We start from the raw sequence: 27,256 nt of genomic DNA on the forward strand, positions 1-27,256 counted from the left end.
AACAAGGATTCTGCATCTTAGATTTAGAGGGAACTGGAGAGAAGGTGGCTGATGCTGGAAAGCAGCAATGCAGACTGATTATGAAGAGAAGGCCTGAGGTAAACAGCATACATTTAATTAAGAGCAGTGGTACTGGCTATCCAGAATGGCATATTTGTTTTAATCAAAAGAAAAAAAAAAGCAGAGAGAATCAGAAGGTTAGGCAAAAACGGAGAAAAATGCCAAGACAGCATCTTGTTGTGCAATCTGTCCCAGGACTAGGGTGTGTGGGATGGAGAGAGACCAGGGACTCCCTGTGTACGGATGCCTGAGGGTTGAACAAACCACTTAGGGGCCTGGGGCTGAGCCCGGGACAGGAGACCCACGGGGTCTCCCCAGCAGGGGCCAGGCATCCTCAGAGCTCCCAGAAGAGGGGTCCTATCTTCTCCAGGAGTGAGAAAGCCCTAGACCGAAAGTTAAACATGCCAAGTGCAAGCTGGCGACCGGGCTATGGACTTGCAGTAATTCCCCTCTTTCCCTAGAGCTGGGAATGTCAAAATTCCTTATAATTTGACCTGTTGATCTGGACTTCTAAGCACCTGTGAACCGAATGAACCAATGTCACAATAATGGAAGGATTTGGGAGCGGATGAAGTATCATCTGGAGCCAAATAATTGGAAAGTTACTTGCTGAGCATGGAATTAAGCTATCCTATTTCATTCATTCTAAGACACATATGTTATCACGTTGTAATATCTCCAGAATTATGATATAGATTAGACAACGGTGTTCGACAATCACCTTGGCCAGGCAGCAAGTGAGGTGTGGCTTGGCAAAACGTGCACATGCGTAAAACCAAAAGTGCCAGCATTAAAGCTCACACCATGGGAGGAAATCTGGAGACAAATGTGGATAATTCTTTTAAGAAACGTGAACTTACCATGACCTTGATGGCACAACGGATGGAGAAGAAAAACACCAGTGATGGGACTGTTAGGCAAAAAGTGATTCGGAAGAATCAGGGTTGTACGTGCTTCTCCTAGAGACAGCCATTACACCTTGATGTGCAGAAGTGAACACACATTCCCATTTCATTCCAGGCAATGTTAAAAAGATGTAGACGCAGGGGCGCCGAGGCGGCTCAGTCGGTTAAGCGTCCGACTTCGGCTCAGGACGTGACCTCCCGGTTCATGGGTTCGAGCCCTGCGTCGGGCTCTGTGCTGTCAGCTCAGAACCTAGAGGCTGCTTCAGATTGTGTGTCTCCCTCTCTCTCTCTGCCCCTCCCTTGCTTGTGTTCTCTCTCTCCCTCTCTCAAAAACATGTAAGTTTATGTATGGATGCTGAGAAAAAAAGATACGGGTGCAAAGACGGAGGTTGAATAAAATTAACACTGTTTTTGCTGTTTTATCATGGACTTTCTTAAATAAAATCAGCTTTTTTTTTTCTTTTTTTAAGTTGAGAGCGGTTGGCAAGTGGAGAATGTAATGACCACTAGTCCGGCTTGGTGCCACTGCCTGAATTCCTGCTAGGCTCCAGCAGTTTGGCCCACCTTTGGTTTTGTATCGTCGGTTCAAATGCCAACACTACGAAAGGACAAATAATGTCTTAGTATTATTGTAAAAATAGTTTGCACCTTGTAGACCTCCTGCATAGGCCTCTGGAGGAGGCCCCGGGGTTTGGGCGGAGGCAGACCAGCCAGGTCCGCCTTCTGGGTCAGAACACAGCATGGAGAAAGGCAGGGGTAGTAGGCAATAGGAAGATATATGAAATAAAGCCTAAGCCAGCACTTTGCTTTAGAAAAATATAAAAACAGATCTCAATGATCAGAGTGATTTATAAGAGCTTGTAGACTAGCAGAAGGGATAGGTCAAGTGTACAGGTAATAGAAACTCAAAAGCTATAGCATAGCGTAATTGTGGCTTATTTTTTCTTCTGTAGTGGTATATACAATAAAGCAAATCATTGAATTCATTCTTTGAGTCTTAGATTCTATCATGTATGATAAAGCGGGAGAGAATAAAATGACTCACATGTTGGAGCGACTGGATACACTTTCCCTGAGCCAGTGAAACTGTCACTAGGACCAGACAGGTCAGGGTCTTCAGGACAGATTTCCTGCTCCCTAGGTGGGATGCCATGGGTATTCATCTTAGAAACACTTGGTTTTCTAGCCTTCTATTATTAATGCATCTTCCTTCTGAGAGACACATTTTGTTTTTCGTGTTATGAATGCACAAATGGGTGAATGAATAAATATTAATGGCCTAGAAGCCACTGTGCCTCCTTCAAGGGATTTTGCCTACCTACTCTGATGGGATGATTTTGTACTTTAATGTTCGTAGGGCGGTTTTATCTTATCTCCAATTCTGTCTCATCCTTGGAGAGGAAGGATCATCTTACTCTTACCCCTCTCCTCCTTGTCCTATGTTTATAGCCTTAATAAAAAAAGAAATGGGACGCACTGATACACCCCGGTGTCTCCGGTCACTCTTCCACACACGCCCAGCTGGGTTTGTTCCAGTTATGCCTCAAGAGGAAAGTTAGCATCAATCTACACACTGCAATCACTTGAGTTTACATTTGCAAGGGAAGTGGTAACCTACCAGCTATTTATTTTGAGGGGATTAGAGCTTCGGCTGATAACCGGACTGTCTTATTTGTTTCTATAAATTTTTAACAGCCTGAAATGGCATTAAACACTGCAGAGAGTACAATAGAATGCCACTAATCCTGTTGATCTTACATTGCTTTACAGAGGAAAGCAGAGCAATAAATCCTTTTAAGTGTAAATCAGGAGAGATGTTAGCTATTTCTCTGCAAGGACATGTCTTATTACTAGCTTATTACTTGGCTGATATGTGAGAACTCAAGTATTCAATTTGAAACGCCTTTTCTTCTTCCCTCTGCTAGTTTACTGATTCTCTTCCTCCATCCATCCGTCCTTCTCCGAGTAAGTGTACTTTTCCTCTCTCTACCTACCTATCATCCATTTACTTATCTATTGAATTGCAAAATCTGTGTCTGGCCATCCTGCCACTCTAGGATACCTTCCTGCGCAGCATTAGGAGAAGTACTTTTTGAGGGAACACAGTAAGATTTGATCATCAGCTTCCAAGAGCTTGCAGTCCAGTAGAAAGACTCGGTCAAGTATACAGGTGACAGAAACTCAAGGCTGGATTTGATAGCCGATTGGTTAAGGTGAGGGCTCAGTTAGTTTAGATTCTATGCATGTCCCTACCACTTCCCACCTGTACATCCCCAAGCAAATGCTTAGATCTCTCTGAATCTCGGCTTCCTCATCTGTAATACAAATCAAGTACATAGGGCTGCTGTGATGATTAAACGGAGTACAGAGTATTTATTTAGCACAATGCCATTTATAACAATATTCTAATTTGTGCTCAAAGAGATGTAGAAAAAGCAACAAAATTGACCCTTAACAGTAATTTGCCCCACCACCTGCACAATGTATTTGTTTTTCCTTTGTGTGCACACTAGGACAGGCTGATTTCAGAAATAAAGCTAGTCCAGAGTTCCTGAGATGTTGCTAACAGTATACATATGATGAAGCTGTTTCTTTACGTGGATGACATGGCTATGACTGAGAAAAGATAGTCCTGGAATTCTCTTTCCTATGGTAGAAAGAGGTTGCAGTTAGCCACCGGCACATTTTCAACTAGAGCTGGGATTTATCCAGACTGAAGCTAGTCATGTCCAGCATAGGTCATCATATTTGCTGTGCGTGGCCCCGCACAAACCAAGCCCCCTGCCTTCCACCATTTGTAAGTTTGGCTGTTCCCCTATACTTGTTTTTTTCCCATCTACTGTCATACGAGGGCAAGTCCCATAGCCCTCCACTCTTGCAGCACCTTCCATCCCATTCCAACACAGCCATTAATGATTCATTTGGGTTTTGGGGAAAGCAAGAGTTTCCAGAACATCAGGAGGACCAGAGGAGACCAATCTACTTTGTGACTTAGGCAATCTGGACTGCCCACTGGAAGCAAGGAACAATGGAGGAAAATGTAAGAGGCTTCGTGTCAGACTTCAGAGTGCCTTCTGGCCCCAATTCTGACTTACTCTGTTATACTGAACAAATTAGTGAGACTTCTGGGGCCTCAGTTCACCGATTTATATAGTAAATGTATTGTGCTAAGTAATCTGTCAAGTGTTTTCATTCACCGGTTTATCCATTTAACATTTATAAAGCACCCACTTGTATACTGCACTGTTCAGATAATGAGACATATTTCTATAAGGAGTTACACACACACACACACACACACACACACACACCCCATGGCCCAGAATGTGATAAGAGCCACAGTAAAAATACAAAATGTGAGGGGCTGCAGCTCTTCTGTTGTGAGACTTTAAGCTACTATTCAGTTCTAGCCATAAGAGATCTGTGATTTGTGTCTTCAAGTTCACTCACATATCATGGAGTGTTTCCTCTCTTAGAGTCTTACCTCCTCTGGAAGATGAGGCAAATGAATTTAAGAGCTATTTCTAAGGACTTTTTTTTTTTTTTTTTTTTTTTTTTGAGAAGGGAGGATTCAAGAGGATTAAAGGGTATAAATAATTCACTGGGCACATAACTTTATCTTACTTGTCTCCAAACTCAATGCGAGTTGGGGAGTGAAAATAACCTTGTCTCCTTTTGATATAAAAGGAAATTAAGACTCATAGAAGCTGAAGCACTTCCTGGAGGAAAAATCAGGGTGAAGATGCTCAGTGTAGTACTATAAATGTGCTGCATAGACCAGCAACTGGTCTGTTAATCCACCAGAGTCCAAGCTCCTCTTTGCCATCAATATTTCCTTCTTCTGATCTGTAACACCAGTAATGGTGATGCCAGTTTCTTGGTTAATGATCTTCATCTGAGCTGAGGTTTGAGTGCTTAGGCTGAACTCAGCCTGAAAATGTTTCCTCCTGTCAACAGGTGGCAGGGTAGGCAAATTTGTCTGAGAATGGAAATAAACTCTGAAAGGAGGGGAGCTTGGGTTGGGACCTTCCATTTGTTCAACCTACATTTATTATGCACCTACAGTGCAAAGCCCGATGCGAGGCATGAAAGCCTTGGATAAGACGTGATCTCTGCATCTTCTGGAGTTCCCTCCCAGCTGACCCAAAGAAAGACTGCCCTCTTCGAAAGACATGACATGATGCAAATGGTTAGTAGAGTAAAAGAAATATAAAAAGCAAAATACAACTTTGCTCAAGAAACTACATTCCTTATCCTGTCTTGATTTGATGCAGTCCTTAGTCCTAACCCTGTAGACAGCTCCTCTGATACTGAGGAAACCAGACTTTGCTGATAATGAACTCTAGACAAAGAAACAAAACACACGACAACAAAAAACCCCCAAATCTGTGGCTCGAATGGAAAGCCCCCAGCCTTCTCTGAAAGAAATATCCTGCTATTTATGACTCAACTGCTACTACCTGAGGAACTCCAATACCTTCTAGAACAAGTTATCTTTATTCCAACTCCTTTAAGTAACCAAAGGAAACCCACTGCAACCATAATTTTTAACTTACATAAAGAAGACACAACTTGTGAAAGATATTTGGAATCTAATTACATGCTGAAGAGGCAAGGACTGGGAGTTGAAAATACTGGCAAACTCTTACTCATGCCTCAGAACCCAGCAAAATTGGTGTCTCCTTGGTTAAGATTTTCCTCTTTTTGATGTATTCCTCCTTTTCTCTGGCTCCGACAGCACACAAGATCTTCTGCCATCACATACACTTACCTAGGCTCTTTTAACTAATTTTTAAAAGGTCTGTAGCTTTTTAAAGCAGCACTATCAACAATAGCCAAAGTATGGAAAGAGCCCAAATGTCCATCGATGGATGAATGGATAAACAAGATGTGGTGTATCTGTACAATGGAGCATTACTCAGCAATCAAAAAGAATGAGATCTTGGGGTACCTGGGTGGCTCAGTCGGTTAAGCGTCTGACTTCAGCTCAGGTCATGATCTCTCAGTATGTGAGTTCGAGCCCCGCGTCGGGCTCTGTGCTGACAGCTCGGAGCCTGGAGCCTGCTTCGGATTCTGTGTCTCCCTCTCTCTGACCCTCCCCCATTCATGCTGTCTCTGTCTCAAAAGTAAATAAACGTTAAAAAAAAATTAAAAAAAAAAAAGAGTGAAATCTTGCCATTTGCAACTACATGGATGGAACTAGAGGGTATTATGTTAAGTGAAATGAGTCAGTCAGATAAAGACAAATATCACATGACTTCACTCCTATGAGGACTTTAAGATACAAAACAGATGAACACAAGGGAAAGGAAGCAAAAATCATATAAAAACAGGGAGGGGGACAAAAACATAAGAGACTCCTAAGCATGGAGAACAAACAGAGGGTTACTGGAGGGGGTGTGGGAGGGGGGATGGGCTCAATGGGTAAGGGGCATTAACGAATCTACTCCTGAACTCATTGTTGCACTATATGCTAACTTGGATATAAATTTAAAAAATAAATCAAATTTAAAAAATAATAAAAATAAAGGATGTGTTCCTATACAAAAAAAAAAAAAAAAGTCTATCTTTTGCTCACCAAACTGAGGAAGCATGGTCATATGGTGTGTCATTTTGATTCAAGAGTGTCAAATACAGTAATCATTTATTATTTGTTGAAAAAATAAATGTACAAATAGAAAAATGGGTGAAAAGGAAGTTCTGGGGTGTTTTTTCTAAACTGCATCACCAATTTTAGAGGAATGCAGAGGTGACCATGGAGACATGGAGCCATGAGAGAAAGCTTGGTGACATAGCCTTTGTGACACATAAGCTACTGCACGCTTTGGAGTCATACTTGAGTTCATATATGACTTTGTCACGTGCTAGCAAATAAGTGAACATCTTTGAGTTTACTCATATAAAATGGGGAAAAATAAGTGAACATCTTTGAGTTTGTTTACTCATATAAAATGGGGAAAAATAATGCTTCACAGAATTGTTCGCAGCTTCAATAGCTAATAAACAGCTTTAAGTTAAATATTTTAATATAATACACACACAAGGGATGATGATTACCACAATTATCTCTCAGGTGAGCCAGAGATAAATGATATGGGGTATCTTTACAGCCCGCAGAAATACCATTTTGATTAAAAGTGGTTTATTCTCTTTTGTAGCTTGTGGCAACAAATGTAACACAGTTGTTGGAGTTATTGTCTTTTTTGTTGTTGTTTTTTGGTTACCTTTATTTTCCTATCATGGAAACAAAGGCAATTTTGTAGGTAAAAAAAGAACTTATTTTATGTGGGCGTTATTTTTATACTAATTCTGAAAAGCACACGTATAAAGATTCTGAATTGTGTTATCTATCTGATGACACTTAGACACTTTTTTCCTGGAAGATTTATAAGCTTAAATTTAATTTGGTGGAATATAATTTGAAGTATGACTTCAGGTTGAAATTGGGGTCTGTGAGATTTTGAAAATAGAGAACCCTTTTGGCAAAGAGAAAATGCTTGAAATACATTCACGATTGGGCAAGCTGCTTACAGAATAATTCAAGAACTGCGGCTAGGGGGGCGTCTGGGTGGCTCAGTCAGTTAAGTGCCCGACTTTGGCTCAGGTCATGATCTCACAGCTTTGTGAGTTCAAGCCCTGCGTTGGGCTCTGTGCTGACAGCCTAGAGCCTGCTTCAGAATCTGTGTCTCCCTCTCTCTCTGATCCTCCCCCACTCGCATTCTGTCTCTCTCAAAAATAAATAAAGATTTAAAAAAATTAAAAAAAAGAGAGAACTGTAGCTCGAAAATCAGTTAGTTAAACTGGCTGTGATATCCATGATAGCTATGAATCTCTTCCATCCAGCTCTGTCCTGGGTCACGGAAGCTGTATCCTTGACTGACGGGCTGGCATGTATGTGATGAGCAAATGTCTCACCAAACAGCCAAAATGGTAGAAACTGTGCTGGGGTCAGACAGCATATTTTACCATAAGTAAAAGACCGTAAAACAATAGGAGGAAGTGATTCAATCTCTACCTGCTGAATTCACTTCAGTTCCTTAAAGTTATTTTTTTTTTTTTTAATTTTTTTTTTTTAGGACATGCAGCTCGCAAAGCCCAGGCTTTAAAAATGTGATTTTATCACCCCCACCCCCTGTCTTAAGCTGTTTCCAAGAGGATTTATCCTTATTTATGTCTGTAGAATGAGATTTTCTTTTCAAGTGCTTGGGAGCTTTCCACGGTGTCCTGTGGATGCTTCAAAATGAAGCCTTCTCTTTTTGAATCCTTTCCTTTCCTTAGACAGAACTGCCTCCTGTAATTTCTTCTTTTTACTCTTAAAAAAAGGGGTGGGGGAGGGAAAGCAAAAGGAATCTAGCTGGAGACTGCAGCCCAGGTGTTCCAGAAGGCAACTGCTATAATTGGTTGTTAAAAGCAGCACTGCCATCATTTCCCCACAGATTGAAAATCGACTTTTCCTCTCAACATTTTCCTCTGTGGCTGGGAAAATTAACAAATTAATTGATCTTAATGAAATGACCATTTAAACACGTTGGAGCACTGGCCTCAAAGAGAAACAAGAGTTTTTTTTGAAGCATCTCTCTCCTGAACCAAGTTCTTGCATAATCGAAATGGTTCAGTGTGTGTGAGTGGTGGTGTTTAAATACCAAATCATTCAAAATCTGTTCTCAGTATAAATGTTCTCATCGAGAAATCTTGCACATGGCTTAGCATAAATTGTAGCCTATTGTGAGGATGATCGATAAGCGAAATGTTCTCAGTTGTGTTAAACTGCTGTTAACTGATTGGAGAAATCTGAAAAAAAACCAAAAATGATGGCCATATGTAACTACTCAGGAAAAAGAAAGAGGTTTCTAAGGAAATGAACCTTGTTCTCAACCACTGTGGTGAGCTTTGGAACATCCAAGAATCCTTCAGTGGTTATTGAAATATTGTGGCAAATATGAGTGACAAGTTAGGATGAGCGAAGTACAAGTCATCAGACTACGGACATGAGCAGGCTCAGAGTCTGTTGATACCAATGTTCTGCAGGGACACTTGGCAATACTTTGAGAAATGTGCCCATTGCTCATCCCCCCAATCCCCTTTCTAAAAATGTATCCTAATGGAATTTAGGGTGTGTGCAAAGATTTATTTACAAGGATGTTCACTGTAGACTTATTTATGGTAGAGAAAAATTGGAAGCAATCCAAATATCCTACAATAGGGTATTGGTTACATAAATCATAGAATGTAGTATAATTTTTTTTTTTGCAATTAAACCATAAAAAATCTAGAAAATATACTTTAAAAGCTTACTAATAAAGGTTATCTAATAAGTCATGGGGTCATAAGTATTTCCTTTTTATCTTTTTGCTTGGTGCAAAAGATATTTCCTTTTATCTTTATCTTGGTGTTCTCTCCTTTTTCTGCAATAAGCATGTGGTGCTCACATCATAAATCGCCCTCCCCCACCCTCTTAGCTATGTCTCAGAGCTTCTCAGTCCACCTCAGCAAAAGAATAAGCCACAGCAACCATCCTGGGCATAACTAGAACGTGGAATTGGAATCTCCTTAAAATCTAAAATTTTGCAGTTGTAACATCTTAACACTTCCTCATTTCACAGTATCTTCTCACACGTCTTTTAAATATACACTTCCTCAGAGTACTAAGGAATATATATGCTAGTGTTTTAAATTAGAATATTTTATTCTTAAAATGTTTTATTTGAGTATCTCCTATAACTGTTTACAAAATTGGGAACATCTGGTGCTCAGAATCAGTTCTTCAGAAAGTAGATTTGTTCTGGGATCTACTTCACATGTGAATCAGTTTAGTAAGAATAGTGAGCAGCGACCCTTAGAATCCGTTTCAGTAGATGGTGCAACTGAGAACCAATTATTGTCAGAAAGAAAAATCAAGGGAACTCCAGTAAGGAAAAAGCTCCTCTATCTTCATTCCTATATTTATTTCTGACAGCCACAAAATGTCCTTAAGTTCTGTGAATGGGACCAGTGTACTCTCTCCCTGCCTCCTCATGCCTGAAGTCCAGTAGCCATGATCTGGATCAAAGAACAAATAGTCATGGATTGAGGGCTATAATGGAAAGCCAACCATATCACCCATCCATCAGACACACCATTTTTTAAATTTTCCAAAGAGTGTTATTCTCAACCATTGCTACGCCTGATGTCCCAAGTTGTACATCCAGGTTTCCTACTGCCATTGTGTCCCAATGCTATGGATTTTAACCCTTTCAAAGCTTATACTCTTACGACTACACCTGCATCCCCTTTTGGATTAGGTGCTTAGAGGGGAGTAAACCTGAAATGGTGACTGAAGTCTGGAGAAATAATTTCCATGGAGATTGGGAAGAAAGACCTTGCTTTGTGTGAACTAAATTAATAATTGATTGGTTTGGCTTGCTTCACTCAGATTGTGCGTGTGGTTCATGCTAACTGAGTCAGTTCCAGATCTCCATTTTGCTTAGAATTATGTAGATTTTGTATTCAACAAGCAACTCTTTACTAATTTATTATTCCAATAGAAACCTATTGGGCTTAGGAGACCCCAAAGGGAGAGTGCCTCTAAAATTCCCAATGTACTGCAGTACGTTTCCCATGGCATCTCTTTATAAACATGCTTAACCCTCCCAAATCCTCATCCTCCCATGGGGAGGGGGGTGCAAAATTGGAGGATTTTTTCCCCTCCATGATAATATAGTATGTTGTAAAAGCTTTAGCATTTATGGTATTATATGGCCATTTTTTTTTTGTAGTACACTTTGTGCTCCTTAAATAAGGCTGTGCTATTACTCATCTTTCCACATCCAAATCTTCCATCTGCCACAAAATAGGCAATCAATGCGTTAAATACATGTGCAACAAATGAGGCGATAACTGTAAGAATTTGACATTCTCCTTGTGAAGAAATGCCATAGGATGGAATGTCCATTTACTGTTAAGGATAAACTTAACGTCTGCACTGGTAGTGATAAAAAGCAAGAAAGGAAAGCAATGATATTTTATAGTGCCCATTTAATGATCTATCAGGCTGGAAGAAAAGCTGGATTTTTTTTTTCTCTCTATTGTGTAAGTCACTTTGATGAGGCAGATACCTGACAGCTTTTTGCCGGGGCATTTTTATGCATATGCCCTAACTGCTCAATCTCGTCAGATAATTTTTCAGTAAAATTGCAGCTAACTTCTGCACAAAGCTGATATCATTCTGTCACTCAGAAATCTTACACTGTATCAGAGTCACTGCACCAAACACCAGCCAGCACATGCAAGCTGGTCTGGAGCAAAGAACAGTCAGTAGAGCACCACGTTTCATTTCGAAACCACAGTGTAATTGATTAAGCTTTTACTTTCTCAGGCACTAGATAAAACACTGAACATATCATTATGAAGAAAAAGTAGTCTTTCTGCATTTCTTTCTCTCCTCATAGCTCTATTTCTACACCATATAAAGCTCTAGTATTCATAATTTAAAAAAAAATTTTTTTACCGTTTATTCATTTTTAAGAGATAGAGACAGTACGAGTGGGGGAGGGGCAGAGAGAGGGGGAGACACAGAATCGGAAGCGGGCTCCAGGCTCTGAGCTGTCAGCACAGGGCCCGGCGTGGGGCTCGAACCCACAAACCCTGAGATTATGACCTGAGCCGAAGTTGGACGCTTAACTGACTGAGCCACCCAGGCGTCCCCATACATAAAGGGAAAATGCCTCATAATGACAGAATCAAGGAACACCTAAAAGTAACCTGAAATTTATGTGGTAGAACACATTGGGTTAAAATCTTGTCTTTAGCTCTAGGACTTTGGAGAAGTGTCTAGCTTTCACCCTCCCTTCTTAAGAGGCCTGTTCAATAGCAGAAATACGTGAAGTGTAAATTAAGTGTCAGACAATACACTGGGCTCCTGGTGGGTGTTGGAGACAGAAAGACAGGAGGAGTTGAAGTGGCTTTGTGTGAGGGGCTCAGAGTCTGGAAGGGAAAACAGACAATATGATAAATTATAAAGAAACCCATAGTGGGTGCTTTGGGACCCCAGACGGGGAACATCTCTCTTCCATATCTTTTTCTTTTTTTTTTCTTTTTTTTGTTAGTTACGTTTGCTTTGGGATTTTATCACTTGTACCTGAAGAGTCCTGGCTACTGTGGTCTCTTAGTCCTAGCAACACTGCTCATCAGTCCTTACTCTCTGGGACCTATACAGTCTCTCTACTAGGATCCAGGGCGATGTCCCCAACCTTTGATTCCTGTGCTCCCCTAATTCATAAATGTCTTCCACCTGTAGGCAAACTCATGGAGGAATGTGCTACAACTAGCGTAGGTTTACCTTCTCGTGGTTGAAGCAGGTGTCTTCATGCTGTAGAGCATCTTTAAGAATTAGAGAAAAGAGGTTAACTTTCTGCTATTGCGAATGCTCACATGGTTCGATCACTAGCTACTGCCGGAATACAACTGGCATTCCTGGGTTTTAAAACCGGCCATTTGGCCTAGCTGGTTACACAGTCCTGGGTTTTGCACTTCAGGTTTCTTTTATCTGTCTCTTCCTGGGTGGAAACCACAGCAACCCAGTCACAGGATTCTGTTGGCAAGTTGCTGAATGCAGCTGCCAGACAGGGTCTCAGGTCTGTTACTTCTTTAAAGTCAGATTTATTGTGACGTCAAGGACCCCAAGTGGACACCTAGCCCTCTCTGGTTGCCATTTTAAGAGGCAGATTGGGTCCGGTAGAAGAGAAATTTAACTAAGCAAGTCTTCTTATATTTATTGAATAAGCACTTTTCTTCAGCATTTGTGGGTGTCAGGTACTGAGCTAGGAACTACAGAAAAGACACAAATGCCCTCATGTAATTGACAGCCAAGCAGGGGAGGCCGCCATGAAACCAAACACGTGCACTGTGCTGTCATGGAAGCTAAACAGAGAGTCGGAGGGGGCAGAGGGGAGCTGGAGAGCTGAAGAAATCTCCACAGAAGGGGTCACATCTCAGCTGGGTCTTGAAAGACAGTACTTCATCAAGAAGTGAGGAGCAGTCTGTTCAAAGGCACTGGAGTGAGAAACAATGCAGCATGATTGAGGGATGATTTTAGTGCAGTTGTGGGAGGAGGAAAGAGGGTTCGAGGGACTAACAAGTTCTGCCCCAGATGTAAGTGGACTGCTTTTCTCCTGCCTGTGCATTCCGTTAGTGTCTCCTCTCCTTAGCGGAAGAGAATTTCTACTTCCTCTCTTCTTCCCAGAGGCTAGATTTTTAATAACTCACTGCTTTCAAAATGTTAATTTCAACATGTTTTGGGAAACAATGTTACATTTTTTACCCTGACCATGGAGGCAAACATTCATTAAGAGGTTTTCAAATGATCTGAAAGAATACAATGTTTTAAAAAGTGCAATTTACCCAGCAATTTCTACTTGAGGAGCTGAAACGCTTGGTGCATCAGATTCATAGTTTTACCATCAAACAAAACGGAAATCGGAGCCCTGCAGCCTGTAAAGTGCTCTGGTCACGTATGTCACGCCCACAAAATGGTTGCAGCAGCTTATAATCATCAAGGAGAGCCTTTGTGTGTGTGTGTGTTTTTTAAAGTTTATTTATTTAGAGGGAGAGAGGGGGAGAGAGAGAGAGAGAGAGAGAGAGAGAGAGGGAGAGAGAGAGAGAGAGAGAGAGAGAGAATGAATTCTTCCAAGGCAGGAGGGGGCGGGGGAATTGTTACCAGAAAATAAAAGGTGCCTAGAAGATGAAAACAATATAGGTCCACTACAATTGTAAATCAGATTACATTGTTATTTGTTTTCTCAAAAACTATGATTAAAGCAAGGGTATGCAAAATAAGGCTGTTTCATTTAACTTTATTTTTGTGACATTTTTTAGAGTGAAACACCAAGGTATGCATGTATTAGCCACTTCAAAAATACAGGAAGAAAAGGAAAGAAGGTGTTTATGCAGGTAGGTTCCAACGTGAAAAAATTGTGTTGATATGCTTCAAAGAGGAATATCATTTCCAATGTATGCTACATTAGATGCGAAAGTTATTGCAAAACAGTATGGTTTTGTCAGTGAAGTGCTAAGATTTGCATGTGAGATGAAAACGAGTGGTTGTTTTGGTTGCTTTCCCAATCAAATCTACTGTTCATTTGTGTCAATTTCAAAGCTGTTTCTATCAAAGTGAGCAGAATCAGACACAAGTAACAAACCGAACGAGAAGTTACAAGTTGTTATATGCCATAGCCTAAGCATTTTCTATTGACACCATTTTGCAAGGTCAGCACTTTGTCCAAGAGTAACAATTTAGAAACTTAATTGATGACCAAACCACCAAATAGATCCTAACTCCATTTCACTCTTCTGCTCAATTTACTGTCACTTTGATCCTTTGACTTCTCTTTCGCCTGTTCTCTTCCCATTCTACACAGTAAAACCCATACAAAACCCAGTTCTCTGCTCTTCTCATCCCACATTACCTACTTTCTCTAAATACTTTATTACAATAAGCACATTTTCTTGTTTCTTGTCTTTTCCTTTTTCTCCTTGCCTCTCTTCCCCCCGCCCCCTAGTAATTTCCTGATTTCTTGTCCAGATGAATGCAGCTACAGAATTGTACTGAAGAAAGGTTTAGGGAAAATGAAAAAGAATATATAAATGAGATGGAAGATAAAAGAGAATAAAATAAAAATGAGAAAAGAAAACCTAAAGACAGTGCATTGCTTTGGTATAAAAATAGAGACTACTGTGGGACTTGCACATTGAGACTACATGGAAGAGGTCATGGTCACTAGCTACCTGCAGAGCTTTTAAGTTGTCCTTTTGGACTCCCTTCTGAAGGCAAGTGGATGTGTGGAGGGTAATTCCTCCAAGTGTTTAAAGGGATAGACACTGTCCTACTTCCTCTCTACAGCTTGGAAAGTAACTTTAATACACAGTCTCCCCAGAAGGGATATAGGAGGAAAAGGAAGGGAAAGAGAAAAACGGGCTTTGACACTAGAACTTGTAAATGTGGAAAAAAGGGAAAGATACAACCAATATTGAAAATAATATCATTGCTTAGATGTAACTTGTGGCTCTCTGTGGACAAAATTTTCACTAAAGGCATAAAAGCGGTCATGCTTTTAAAGGACCTTTGGCAAAAGGGTAAAGGTTTAATAGCTGTACTTGGGGTTTATTGAGTAGTTTTGTAAGATTTACTTTTAGCAACAGAGGCAAATATAAGCTGGTGTCTAAATGTACACTTAACCACAGATGATGGTTTTGAGGCATAAACACCCTAAATTCACAGGGATATGGCAACCCTGACCCATCTGGAGGCCTTTGTGGGAAAGACTGAGTTAGCGAATCAGCACAAACAAGATTTGTTTTTAATTTCAGCTGTAACACACACTAGTCCCGTGACTTGCACAAATGGTGGGTCTTCGTTGCAACCTCACAACTGTGAACTGGGGAGGAGATAATGAGCAGAAGCATATGGGCTTATCTATAAAATGGATTTCAATAAACAGTAAAGCTGTACAATGTGAGGGATTCTTAAATATCCAACACATGTGTTCACACTAGATGGGCTTTTTCCAAAATCCCTTTCTTGTTGATTTCCCTGTTGACTGCATTATTGTCAGGAAAGATAGCCTGCATGACTTCTGATGTAGACGGTATTGAGATTTCCTTCCTAGGTTACTAAAGGAATTTTTTGTCAAGTTGCCTTATATATTTGAGAATAATCTCTCTTTTCTCCTGCAGAGTTTTCTCTCTCTGATCAAGTTTGGTGATGGTATTAATCAAAGGCATTAGAGCCTCTTTAAGAGGGGTATGCAAAATAAGCCTCCTTCAAAGTGACAAACTTAGATTTTTTGTGTGAAAATCTCCCATACTGATTGTGGATTTGTCAAGTTTTGGTTTATGTATTTTGGAACTATGTTATTAGGCATATAAATGTTCATAACTGTTAACTTTTTGATGGGTCACACCTTATGATCAATAATAAATACTCTTCTCTTTTTAATGGCTTTCATTTTGTTCTGTTTTACCTCATAGTTCATTTTGTCAAAAATTAAAACTGCTATGCTTGCTTTCCTTTCGGTGGTGTTGACTTACGATAGTGTTTTCCCTTGCTTTATTTTCAAGCTTTCTGTGTCACTGTCCTAGGTCTCTTGTGGACAGCATAAAGGTAGACAGTGTTTGTTTAGTCAGGTTCTTCGAGAACTTTGTCTTTCAACAGAAGTTTTTATTCAATCACGTTTATTATAATTTCTAATATATCTGGACTTAATTTTGTTAGATATTTCTAATTGTCTTGTTATCTAGTTACTATAGCTTCTGGCTTTTCTTTCTCACTTCTCTGTGCTCTATGTGATTATTTTCCCTGAGCAATTTTTCCCTGTAGTAGTTTGGAAATCATATCTCTTATTCTTCCATTAATTCTCTTTACACTTTTTTTACATCCCACTGATTTTACTTTTATTTAAAAAAATTAAACTGTGGGCACCTGGGTGGCTCAGTCAGTTAAGTGTCCGACTTCGGCTCAGGTCATGATCTTACAGTTCATGAGTTTGAGCCCCGCGTCGAGCTCTGTGCTGACAGCTCGGAGCCTGGAGCCTGATTCAGATTCTGTGTCTCCCTTTCTCTCTGCCCCTCCCTGCTCAAGCTCTGGCTCTCTCTCTCTCTCTCTCAAAAATAAATACTGAAAAAAAAATAAACTTTGTATTCAACTGTTATATCCATGCAAAAAGTGTGCAAATAAATTTTCACAAATTGAATGCATGTGTGCCATCAGAACCCAGATCAAAACATGAAAAATTAACATCAACCTGAAGCCTCTCTCCTAAGGTCCTTCCCAGCTACTACCCCTCTGCCCAGGGGAGCTTCTGTTCTTACTCCTATCACCCTAGATGATTTGTGAACTTTACATAAATCCAATCATACTCTTCAGCATTTGGCTTATTTGCTTACCATACTATTTGTGCCACTTATCCACGTTACTTCGTGCAGCAATAGTTTGTTCATCCTGGTTTCCGTACAGCAGGGAGCATACAGTATATCACTGAATAAATCTCGGCAGTTTAGCTATCCGGTTCATTAGTGACTGTTCTCACTTCTTTTCAGCTGTTTTTCGCCACTATAAATAATGGTGCTATGAACCTGCTTGGCACGGTCTTATAGTGAATACACGACAATTTCAGCTGGGTATGTATACCTAGCAGAAGTGCAAGTGTCCCAGAGTCTGTGTATATTCAGCTTTAGGAAGCTTTTAGTAGGTGGAGTAGAGGCGTTTTACTGCCAGTTTTCCAGAATGGGTGCACCATCTCAGACTCCAAACACTAGTTAGTAAAGTTTCAGTTGTTCCATATCCTTGCCCACACTTTATTTCCATCTTTTTCCACTGAAGTCGCTGTGGTGACGATGTAATAACATCACATTACAGTTTTAATCTGTATTGCCTTGATGACTATGCACTTGAGTATGTTTTTGTGTTCACTGGCCGTTTAGATATCTTCTTGTGTGACATCTTTGCTAATTGTTCTGTTGTGTCATGTACCTTTTTGCTTATTGTTCTGTAGTTCTTTAAATATTTTAGATAGGAGTTATATGTGGATATATGTAACGCAAATATATCCTTCCAGTTTTGTGCCTTTTGATGAACAGTAGTACTTAATTTTTTTAATGTTTATTTATTTTGAAAGAGAGAGTGGGGGAGGGTCAAAGAGAGAGGGAGAGAGGGAATCCCAAGCAGGCTCTGCACCATCAGGGCAGAGCCCAACACAGGGCTTGCTCTCACGAACCATGAGACTAAGATCTGAGCCCCGGTTGGTCCAGTCCCTAACTTTTGATCCTTCTAGCCCCGGTCCCATATGAGCGAAGAAGCCTTCAAGATGAGCAAAGCCCTAATCACTGTCTGCCCGCACCAGTATGTGAGAGCCCAAGTACGAACCACCTGAGCCCAGTCAACCCTCAGAATCTTGAGAAACATTAATATTAAATCATTGTTTCATACCATCATTTTTGTTATACTGGATAACCGGGGCAGAGTCACCTCCTGAGGTATTATTCTAAGTATTTCTCTATGTACTTAAGTCATTTAATCCTCACAGCACGATGCTTCCCACTTTACATATGGGACAGTCGATGTATAGAGAAGTTAAAAGCATCTTGTGGCTTTTTTGTAATAACCCCAAATCTAGTAGCATAAAATAATGATTCTGCTGAGCTGGGCCTGGCTCACCTGATCTTCACTGGCCTCATTCATGCATCCGCAATTAGCTGTTGGCTCACTGATGGCTGGGAAGTCTATGATGGCCTCTCTCATATTTGTGGCATCCACTCATTGTGATCGGGGGCATACCAGGGTGACAGAGTCATGCGATCTCTCATGTGATCTAGCAGGCTCATCTGGACTTGTTCACACGGTGGTGGTGGTGTTCCACGAGAATGAGTGAATCATTCAAGGGCTCCTGAGGCCTAACCTTGGGATCGGTGCAGTGTCATTTCTGCTATGATTTGTTCATTAGATCAGGTCACAAGGCTAGCCCAGTCAAGGTGTGAGGAAGATGAAATCTTCCTCTTGATGGCGAATCGTATTGCAAGGGGTGGGATACAAGACGGGGAGATTCTTGGGCTGTTTTGCAACGACACGCCATATTACATAACTTGCCTATTGTTACACGGGTCATGAGTGACAGAGCCAGGATCTGAACCCAGGCAGTAGGGCTTTGGAAGGCGGACCACTCACTACTACACTACCCTGAGTAAATGATAGCTAGTATTAGTTCTTGGTGAAAACCACCTTAAAAGGCAGGCTGGCTGGCTCCTCTATCAAATCAGAAACCCAAGGTTTTCACCGCATGTTAGAGCAGATGGTTTGAATCTGTGCTTGACCACTTACCAGCTATTTGTTCTGGGGTAAATTACTCAAACTCCTTGAATCTCAAGTTCCTCCTATGAAAAGTGATTGTTTTTGGAAGATTAACTAATAAGGTACAGTCAGTTCTGCTGTAACACAACATATGCATTTCTAAAAATCACTGTGCCGTGCAAAATTGCACAATAAAAACCACAGGGCTCATGGAAAAAGCGAGGTTGGAGGAGGCATAACACTAAACCATCAGTGACATACATTACAACAAAGACTAAGACCCTAAAGAAAATGGCAGTGCAATTTTACATGAGTCATGGTTAATGTACGAATGCTACAATAAATATGGCTTTGTATTGGGAAAAAGACCTGACATTTGTTTGTGAAACTGAGTATCGGAAGGGTTGCCGCTTGCGTGTTACTGTGGAAGGGGGATCTGAAGTTGGATGACATATGGTGACACTGCACACGGATGGGCTGCCTCATGACAGGTGGGGAACTGAGGCAGCTTGTAGGCACCTCATGTACGTGTGCGCGTGCACGGTGCGTGTTCCTAAGTGGTCCGTTTCAGCTGAGTGAGAGGTTTTGTTTTCACCCAGTGCTTCTTCCAGACAGTATTGTGCATAAGCACGCGACATTCATGTTATTTGCAAATGGTTCCCTAATATGTCAGTCGTTCGTGTTTTCAAAACCTGCAATTCAACAGAATTGACTGTAGATTTATTAGCATCCGTCTTGCGTTTATTATCTCTCAGTCATCACTATTTGCAATGAAGACTCATTGAATGTAAACACACAAATAAAAGACATAACCTGTTGAGTGGCATCAACATGTGTGAAGACAGGATATGTGGGGGTCCAGCAAGCAATCAGGAAAAACAAAGGCCAGCGAGCAAGAATTGTCAGTGTGTTTCCAGCACTGGCCAGAGAATCCTGGTGTCCTGCCTTCCTGGCAGGCAAATCTCAATTTGGAGATGGATGTGTCAGGCCTAATGACATCTGTTACTAAGGTCACACAACTTCCTCCTCCTGTTCCCAGTCCATGCTCCACCAGCAAACTTGTGATTATGATTTGCCTCCTTGCGCCATTAGGCGGCTGCCTTCTCCTGCTGACATAAACGTTCTGAACCCCTTGGCAGTTACATTTCTTACTGTAAACTGCTAAATCGGCACTCTGTTTTGTACATCAGTCTCTTGTAAATTCCAGGGATTAATCAACTACAAGCACACTGACACATTCCATTTTCTGGATCTGCAAAGCTGAGGAACAGATGCTGGAATGCGGTGACCCTGAGAAGTGACTGCGCCCTGCCAGGCCTGACAGCTGCCTCCCCAGATGCCGTATTTGCCCATTCTCTGACTGCAAGAGTGCTGGCGTGTGACCGCACCAGATCTGGACACATGTGCATGGGAGCAGATATAAAGTAGGCTTTTGAAGGTTCTCTTATGGCAGGACCAACTTCTTTGTTCACTCATTATGAGCTTCAATAGCTGCGATCTGAAGCTCAAGGCATAGCATCTTCACTTACAACACTTGGATTTTGGATAGCTGACTTTGAACGAATTTGCACCTGCAAATACTGATTTTTCTCTTTCTTCAGGGGGTAAATTACCTCAGAAAGAAAAGGAGTATGACATTCAGCTGTCTTCTCTATTCCCTATTCATTTTGAACAGAACCTGAACTAACAAAAGCACACAAGATTAGTGTCATCAAAGAGAAGTTGGAGAGAAATAGACTCTTATTTTGCTTCTGTGCAATACTGTCAGACCTCGAACTCCATGATTGGGTCTGAAATGCACCACTTTTGAAGATGCCAGGCTTGTAATCTTGTCTCTTACCAACTCAGAGAATTTGTAGGCTTTACCTGTGGATGAACACATACTCCTACAAATAAACCAGAGATGTTTGCAGACATTTGCGGTAGTTTGAAGGCAAAAATAATTGGCCACTTAGGTGGATTGGAACCATGGCCATTACCTGAAATCTTTCAAAGCTTGTAAAGTTGAATACTATCAATACCTGTCATCTCATAAGAATACCTTAGTATTTAAACTAATTCAATGGTAGTTTGCATATTTATAGGATGAAGTATCAATTCTCTATGGTTGCATGCACTGTCGCTGTCTTTAAGTATTCACTCAACAGCTCAATTATTTGTTCAGCAAATATTTACTAAATACAGTAACTGAACTCCAGGCACCATATTATGTGCTAAGGATATAACAGGTGTGTGATCCTTGGCTTGTAAGAGCTTGAAGTCTGGTTGAGGCAAAATACAAACAATGAATTTATTATACAATTCATTAATTCATTTGTTCAACAAATCTTTATTGAGCACCAATGTGCTAAGAGTTACTCGACCCTTTGGGAATGCAACAACGAATCTGGGAAACAAAGTCCTTGCTTTGGTAAGCCTGCATTGTAGGAAACAGTTAATGAATAAAAGTAAATAAATAATTTCAGATGGCCGTAAATGCTATGAACAAAATAAAGCAGGGTGAATTAATACAGAATGAGTAGGGAGGGTAGTATTTTAGCCGGAATTATTAGGAACAGATTCTCTGGGAGTGTGACATCTGTGTTGAGATCTGAGTATCAGGAAATGGCCAGCTGTGAGGATCTGGAAGAGGAGTCTTCCAGTAATTTCAAAAGCCCTGAGAGAACAAGCTTGGTGTGTTTTTGGGCACCAAAAGTGAGCCTGTGTGGCTGCAGCAGGACTGTGCAGAACATGGGGTCAAAGATGTAGGCAGGGACCTCAAGACCATTTGCTAAGCATTGGAATTTTATCCTAAATTGGTGGGAGTTCCTGGTGTTTGGGATTGTTGGACACTGAAATAGCCTGACTCATGTTTTTAAAAGATTATTCTGGCAGTTTGCCCAGGGGCTGGATGGAAATGGGTCAACAAAATGGCATCTGCTATAATCCAGTGGGGAGATGGTTAGGACAAGCACAGCTTCTGTAGTGATTAGGCTGCAATGTGACTGGTGTTATAAAAGCTGTATATACAAAGAGCCATGAGAGCACAGATCCAAGTGGGATTAATTCTGCTTTGAAAGGTTGGGAGTTCATGGCGAGGGGCATGTGGGACACCACATGTGAGACTAGAGCAGTGATCGGCAAACTTCTGTAAAGGATCAGAGGGTAAATATTTTAGGATTTAAGAGATACATGGTTACCTGTTGCAACAATCAACTCTGTTGTTATAGCTCAAAAGCGGCCATAGACAATGCACAAATGAGTGGGTGTGGCTGTGCTCCAATAAAACTTTATTTACAAAAACAGGCAGCCAGTGGATTTGGCCTGCCACCTGTACTTTGGTCACCCCTGGTCTAGAGGTTATTGTCTCCAGCACTGCTGAGTTTCTTCTCTTCCTACCTTGTCTCTCTCAAGTCATTTCTCATCATCCTCATTCTTTTAGTTTTGTTTATGTTAACTTGGATAACTCAGATATTTTTTCTATGTTATTGAAGTGATTTATGGTACCACCAACTATTATGTCTCCCTCCCTCCCTCCAATCTGGTCAAATGCTTGGTCTGATGGTCTGCTGTAGAGATGATCTGAAATTTGCCCAAGAATCACAGCAACTTCTTGGTGAAAAGCCCATAGTGGTCTTCATTTCCTACTCACTGCTCTATCTTCCATGTTGATTTTCTGGTATGGAGAACGATTGCTTTCAATGATATTGAGACCCATTTTATTAATTGTCTTCAGCTTCTGTATGAAATCAAACAGCAAGTTCCATTTCCTCTTCCTCATAAAGTTTTGTATCCACCTTTTTACCTTGTACATCAATCAGGACCCACCCAGGGAAAGGAAAAAAAAAAAAAAAGCACTGTATTTAAAAGTTAACAGAGTGAATAGGGATCACTCATGAGGAGGCTAAAAGGCACACAGAGAGCAGGAAGATCTCTAAGAGATTAGCGACAGGGAGAAGCCATTTACCAACCCCAGGCAGGGGCAGGGTGGGGATGAAGGAAGGAACTGGGGTTACTGGAGCCCAGGGGCTAGACTCACCAGTCGGTAAGTAGAACCCACAGGCCTATTTGGGAGAGAGATGATCATTGCTGAGACAATGCCTGGGACAGTGCAGTAGAGGAAAAAGTAACTAGAGTTCTTTCTTTTTCCTAATCCACAATCATCTGCCTGTCCTTCCACTGACCAAACTGACACAGAAGCCAGCTGACACCAGGGCCCATGCAACAGTGGGACACATCAGAGCAGAGCAAGGGCAAGGGGTGGACCTGGGGGAAACGGACCCCACATGCACTCATCCTTTCTTCCTTTTGCCAGCAATATGGTTCAGGTATACTCACTATCCTACACTTATCTGACCCTGATAACACCTCACCAAAGTCTCCTATTTCCCAAACTAACTCACTCTTCAAGCTCTACTCTTCCACGTGATCCAGTATTGGTCAAACCCATAACCAATTTCATGGTTGAACTCAAGTCACACCTCTTTCTTGAAATAGCTTTGGTCACTCCAAAAATCCCCAGTAGACTCCATTTCTTTTGAAGCCCTGCATCAAGTATTGTTTCCAAGAAGCCCTGGATACTTGATCATGTATTTCCTTATACTGGATCTAAACATTTCTTCCAAGTAGACTAGATTTTTCTCAAGTACAAAGACAAGACTTTCTAGTTCTTTGTATTTCTTATGGGCCTACCATATGGGTGGGTACAAGTAGGTGCCAAATAGATACTCACTGACTGATTACACTTAACAAATGACCCTAAAGGTAAGAAGAAAACCTCATTTGCCTAATTTGCAGTCTCTCGAATAGTCACAAAGAGACTCCTGAAAAGTCAGAAAGAGAATGTGGCTGGAATAGACAAAGGTTTGCAGAGAGATCAAAGTGAGGAGGAGACTCGAAATCCTTTCCAGAAGGCACACTGAGCGGCACACAGGCACATACACGAACAGCCAAAGGCAACCATCAAGTGGGCATAGAATAGCAGGTCCTTGGATCAGAGAGTGCCCTGGTTACAGACACAGAGAGAAATGTGCATAACACACACAGACCAACAAAAGTATGTAGAAGTTGGTCTTACACATGTATTTTTTAAAAATGCTTAGAGGGACAGCTACTGAAGAAGTCTCCGGTACTCTGAGGGATTCACTACCAAGATGCAGTGTTTTTCAGAAGGAAGCCTGCTTCACAGTCAGTTTCCCCAGGTCCAGACTGCCCATCTGTGATGTGAGCTGTCTGGAGGAAAAGAGTTTGGAATCTGCCCAACCAGACACCAGGCACAGACCGCCTCAGAGCCAGAGGTGACCCAAACTTGCTTGCCATTCACAGTCCGTTGCACAGCCTCAGCTGAGCTCTCCCTGGATGGCCTGGGATATCCTCCTTGGGTGATTCAGCTTCTCCACAAATCAGCAGCTTCAAGATTCACACTCTGTAACTTTGTATCAACATTTTCTTGACACATCGGGGACAAGTAAGAAGGTGATGGAACACGGGCTGCCCAGGCATTTTCGTTGCCCAGCGGCCATAACAGCCCTTCCACGACTCATATGGGTGCCCCTTGTAAATATGCCAGAAGAAAGTTTTTGATGGTTTCTTCCGGTGCCTGACATCCTACAAAACCAGCATCCAGTCCCTGGGGTGATGGGATAAAAGACGTAACTATGTCACTAAGATCCGAATGGCTCTTCTGGGGCAACGCCCTCTGAAAGAGGTACCTATCCCTCAAGGAACAGAGTCATAGTTCTTCCAAGACACAGAGAATAAGTGTCTGGTGATCTGGAGGAGGTCATCGGTGACTCCAGGTGACACTGGGAACATGACAGAAATGGTTGCAATAGTTTGGTTTATATGCTGAGGTATCACTGCCCCCTTCAACTTGCTGACCTAGGGACCTCTGAAGGGAAAATGCCTGTATCTAAGACCTACCACCTCTGGGACCTAGGAAACATTTGGATTGTGTATAAGTACTTTGGAGGATTCTCAGAAACCCTTGGGGGAGAGTCAACCTTCTTCCTCCCTCGGTGAGAATATCTTCAGCTAAAGAACAATGGGGGAATCTTGCAAGCAGAAGTGCCATGGAATTAATGTTACTGCAGTTGCACTATAAGTTGGATGGTGATGCTGAGAACACCTGGGTTCCATGAAGAGTTTCCTAATTGTGAGAAGGGACTCAAGATTGGATGGTCTCCAGTGAAAGTGACTTCTTTTTAATGTTATTTAGTGTGTGTGTGTGTGTGTGTGTGTGTGTGTGTGTGTGTGTGTGTGTGAGAGAGAGAGAGAGAGAGAGAGAGAGAGAGAGAGAGCGCACCCATGTGCATATGCTAGTAGGGGGAAGGGCAGAGAGAGAGAGAGAGAGAGAGAGAGAGAGAGAGAGAGAGAGGGAGAGAGAGAGAGAGAGGGAGAGAGAAATATCTCAAGCAGGCTCCATGCTGACTGAAGCGGGTCTCAGCCCCACCAACTGTGAGATCACGACCTGAGCTGAAATCAAGAGTCGGACGCTTAACCTACTGAGCCACCCAGGCACCCCACAAGTGAGTTCTTGAGGAACTCAAGCTTGGACACATCTAGTAAGCAGGGATTATCGAGGGGATCTGGGTTTCCCTTTTTTGGGAGATCTTAGGATCTTGAATTCCCTTCTAATTCTCAAAATCAAAGGTGAGATAATTTCTGTAGAATATTCTTATTGGGCAGCCTTGAAAAGTTGTCTTATCTGTCCCTTGGATGTTACTGTGTTATTCTGAGGCTGTGTATCTTTCTCACTTCAGCCATAAGTTCTTATTTTCATAGTCAAGAATGTGGGGGAACACAGGGACAGAGTGGCAATGGAAAAGAAACACGAGAGGCAGCTTTGGAAAAACAAATCTTCTGCAGGCTTATAGATCTTATAGGAATTTAGTTCACAGTTGCTTTTAGGATCCTGGGTGGTTGCCTAAAATCTGTGCAGTAGTATGCAAGGAGCTTCAAGTGCAAAGTTACGCTCTCCATCATTCCCACTTGCCCGTATGGCAACGACAGAGTTATACAACTGACAGATTTTCTCAGCAGGGTAGCACATTGATCATTGGGGGATTTACTGAGGAACATTGTCGGCGACTGACGCTTCCACATAGGCAAGCTGACCCCATCGCTAACTTAGTTCAAATAACTTGACAGCACAGAATGTCAACAGTTCGCGATCTGATAGTTCACTTCAGACAAGGAAGAAACTAAATCACCCTTCAAATAAAGTTGAAATATGTGAAAAGGAGCAGTTTTCTCTAGAAAACTTCTTCTCTAGAAAAGGTCTACTATCATATCTGAATCATAATTTGCTAGACTGTTAGAGCAGAAAGATTAGTGATAATCTAGTAGAGTAAAATTAAGTTCCTCAGTAAAATGAAAGAACTGGGGCGATTTTATGGACGTGGTAACTTGAAGCTCTCTGGCTTTGTACTGCCCACTGCCCATGGCCACGCAATGGGGACTGACATCCTACTTGGTGTCAGGGGAAAATGACATTTTGCAGAAGCACACACACCAACCAACAACTAATTCTAGATTAAGGTGCCATTTGTGAATTTCATTTTGTTTAACCTTGTTCATGTAAGTTAATGGGTCAAGACAGAAAGAAGTCGATTGCTAGAGCTATCATTTCCTTTAGTTATTTTAATGTTTATTTATTTTGAGAGTGAGTGAGAGTGTGCATGCACACACGAGAGGAAAGGGCAGAGAGAGAGAGGAAGAGAAAGAATTCCGCGCAGGCTCTGTGCTGTCACAGTGGAGCCCGACAGGGGGCTCAATCTCATGACAGATCACAACCTAAGCTGAAATCAAGAGTTGTATGCTTAACTGACTGAGCCACCCAGGCACCCCATGAAATTATATATACGATTTTAATCTGAAAGATCTGAAAGATATATACAAACTTGATCTGAAAAAGTTGTGGGAGAACAATCTTGACAATTCAATGTATCGCAGTCTCTGCTAGGATTAAATTGTTTCCTCTCGTTTGTTCAATCTCTTGCATTCAAGGTCCATTTCCCTACCAGGCTGTGTTTGCCTTCCAAAGGTTCATCCCAAATCCTCTCCCTCTCCAAGATGGAATGGTGAAGAACGGCAGATTTTGCATATCCTCTGGAGTTCAGAGGTAGCTATCAGCAGTATGGGTTCTTATGCTGTCCTGTAGTTCGTATCGATCTCTGATGGAAAAATCCTTGTGTACTAAGTGACCCACTCTTACCTGATGTATATGGCTGACAACACTTGTGTCCTATTCTCTTGACACAGGCATTGTGCCCTGGGAGCTAAGCCATCTCCCTGCAGACCAGACATCAGGCTTGGTCCATCTGCCCAATGCAGTGACCCCTCACGGGGCACATTTATTAGACCAGAACCATCAGCTACTTGTCTCCTGTGAGGACACAGGTGCTCCTGGTGCCCTTTCTACAGCCTTCTCTCTACCCAAATACTCCCCCCACCCCAACCCCCACACCATTTAACTGTGTGCTGCTTCCTCTGA

The sequence above is a fragment of the Panthera uncia genome, chromosome D2, assembly GCF_023721935.1.
Source record: "Panthera uncia isolate 11264 chromosome D2, Puncia_PCG_1.0, whole genome shotgun sequence".
Taxonomy (NCBI): domain Eukaryota; kingdom Metazoa; phylum Chordata; class Mammalia; order Carnivora; family Felidae; genus Panthera; species Panthera uncia.